This window comes from Meriones unguiculatus (assembly GCF_030254825.1).
Source record: "Meriones unguiculatus strain TT.TT164.6M chromosome Y unlocalized genomic scaffold, Bangor_MerUng_6.1 ChrY_unordered_Scaffold_23, whole genome shotgun sequence".
Taxonomy (NCBI): Eukaryota; Metazoa; Chordata; class Mammalia; order Rodentia; family Muridae; genus Meriones; species Meriones unguiculatus.
The window spans coordinates 11,632,926-11,635,943 of record NW_026843709.1 but is presented as its reverse complement, the minus strand read 5'-3'; the positions used below and the strand labels follow the sequence as shown (position 1 = coordinate 11,635,943).

General features: G+C 41.2%; 1 non-coding gene across 1 annotated transcript; it reads right to left on the bottom strand.

Annotated features, from left to right (window-relative positions):
• Positions 1–465: 465 nt before the first annotated feature.
• LOC132651633 (U6 spliceosomal RNA) lies at positions 466–572 on the bottom strand. Its single transcript, XR_009589219.1, has one exon. It is a non-coding gene; the product is annotated as a U6 spliceosomal RNA (small nuclear RNA).
• Positions 573–3,018: the final 2,446 nt, after the last annotated feature.

The following is a 3,018-nucleotide window of genomic DNA, read 5'->3' as shown; positions in this document are numbered from 1 at the left end:
CTTTGCAACTTTTAGTATTTTTTCTTTGTTCTCTATATATACTGTTTTGATTATTATGTGATGGAAAAATTTTCTTTTCTGGACTAATTTATTGGGTATTCTATAGACCTCTTGTTCTTATAGTCCTCCCCTTTATGTTGGGAAATTGTTTTCAATGATTTTGTTGAAAATATTTTCTGGGCCTTGGAGGAGGGAATCATCTTTTTTCCTCTATTCTTATTATTTGTAGGGTTTGTCTTTTCATGTTGTCTTGAATTACTTCGATGGACCGTGTCAAGAATTTTTTAGATTTAACATTTTCTTTGACAGATACATGATTTCTTCCATTTTGTCTTCCACAGGTGAGATTCCTTCTTCCATCTTTTATAGTCTATTGATTATGCTTATATCTGTAGTTCTTATTTTCTTCCCCAAGTCTTCCTTCCACAATTTCCTCTATTTGTGTTTTCCTTAATTTCTCCAAAAAATAATATTGAATGCTACATGAATTTGTGTGTCACCCTTGCATAGGGATCATGCTAATATTCTCTGTATTGTTTCTGTTTAAGTATACATGCTGCTGAAGTGAACACCACACATTTCTTAAAGTAAACATTAATAAAGTCACATGTCCTTGACTTGTGAGTTGCACATTTTCACAGATTCCATTACTGTTTGTTAAATGCATGGATATGTCCTCACTCACTTAAATATTTTCTGTGAAAATGCTCACTGACCAAGGAAAATCTTTGAAAAAAAAGCATTTAGTTGGGACATGGCTTATATTTTAACTAAGAAAATCCATGATGTCATGTCAGCAAGTACTCATCTTGTTGCAGTCCTTCACCAAAACTGAGAGCTTTTCAAACTGAACCCACAGGTGACAAGAAGAGAGAGGTAGACTGAAAGAGACAGAGAGAGAAAGCAAGAAAGACCCATTCAGAAATAGACAGAGAGCAACAGAAACAAAGACAAAGTGTAGGGGGAAGATGGAGGTGCTGGGTCGACTCTCATTCCGACCAGCAAAACAGCAGGATCAACACAGTGACCAGCAGTCAGAACTGGAGGCCATAAAACACAAGTGATTATGTTTCCCAGGTGAGAGGATATCCCATGATGGGGGATTCAATCAGCTTTAACTCACCCAGCTAAACTGAGGAAGAGATCCTGGTTCCACAAGGTGCTTGGTCACCAGCCCAGAGCCACATGTCAGTGAGTTTTGATCACTGTCCCAGACTGAACTGTGGGTACCACAACATCAGAGACTGGAATTTCCAGTCAAGGGATAAGCACACAGTGCATGAAAAGATTGGGACCGACCTTAGGTCACCTAGTCATCCCATGGAAAAGACTCAGGTTCTGCAGGCACCCAGAAGCCAGCCCAGAGCCAGAGCCAGGGCCCAGATGCCAGCACAGAGTCTTGCCTGCACACCTGATTTGCTGTCCCAGATACAACTGTGGGCCCCATGGTACCAGAGACCAAGTTTCTCTATTGGGTGTAAACCCACAGGGAGGGGAATGGCTGGTCTGATCTCAGAGCACACAGCTGATAACACCACCCCAAAAAGGTCTTGGGAATAGTTACCCAGGTTTGTCAGACACCTAGGCACCCAATCGCCGAAAAGGCAGAAAGGCAGAGCCACATAAGTCTGTGCCTGCAGGTTCTACTTGCCATCACAGATAGAAAGGCTGTCCTCAAAGCAAAGACTGGGTGTCCTGTCAGGAGGAAACCCCACAGTGGGGGTATCATCAGGTCCAATGCGCAGGACACCCAGCACCAAAAGACTTTCTGGATTCAAGCAGACTCTAGGCTCTATCCTTCTACTGCATGAGTACGCGGCATGATCACCTGCCTTTGTGGAGTACCACTAGGGCACAGGGGCACACAGCTGCATCCTCAGACGTACAAAAACCAGAGAGCATTACAGCAGTCCTCAGATACTGTGCCAAAGATCAATCAGTTATCCCTAGCTAAACTGACAAGACTGTGGGAATCCCTGGTTCTTCAAGAGGGCTGCACCCAACAATTACACCTTAATAACAACAGCTGCTGCTCCATAAATTCAGAGCAAGAACCTCAGCAGCAGGGTAGCCAACACCAGGATTATCCTGATGAAAGGAGAGTTACCATACAGATCCATAACCTGAAGGAAACTGTGACAATTCCTGAGAAGAACCACCATTCAGTTGACCATACCCAAAAAGCAGAGGAGAACTTCAGAACCCCACCAAGTGGATTCTCCCTGCCCCAGGGCCCAACAGACATAAAAAATTATCAGACAACATCTGAGACAGAGAGATGGGTAGAGGCCAGTGAAAAAGCACAACCAAGAGAAGGCAAAGCAATATGGCATTCTCAGAAACCAGTTATCCAGGAGCAAGTAGCCCTAGACACCCTAACATAAGTGAAATTCAAGAAGTTGTTCTTACATCTATGCTTATAAAGAAGTTAATGGAGGAAGTAAATAAAACACATAAAGAATTAGGGTAGGATGTAATAAAAAGTATGGTCATCATAAAAAATACAGGAAGATGCAACCAACCAATTTGTGGCATTCAGAGAGGAAATGGGTAAATCACTGAATGAAATAAAAGAAACAGAGGAATGTTCAAACAGCTGAAGAAATTGCAGGAAAGAACAGGAAAATACAGACAGACAGGTGAAGGAAATCAACAAAATGTTTCAAGATCTGAAGATAGATTTGGAAGAATTAAAGAAAACACAAATGAAGGAAATCATGGAGACAGAGAACCTAGGAAAGAAAACAGGAACTACAGAGGTAAGCATAACCAACAGAGTACAAGAGATGAAAGAAAAAAAAATCTCAGGTGTGGAAGATACTATGGAAGAAATCGATGTATCTAGCAAAGAACATAATAAATCTAAAAAATTCCTGACACAAACCATCCAAGAAATCCAAGACAACATAAAAAGACAAAACCTAAGAACAATAGGAATAGAGGAAAAAGAAGATTCCCTCCTCCAAGGCCCAGAAAATATTTTTAACAAAATCATTGAAAAAAAATTTCCCCAACTTC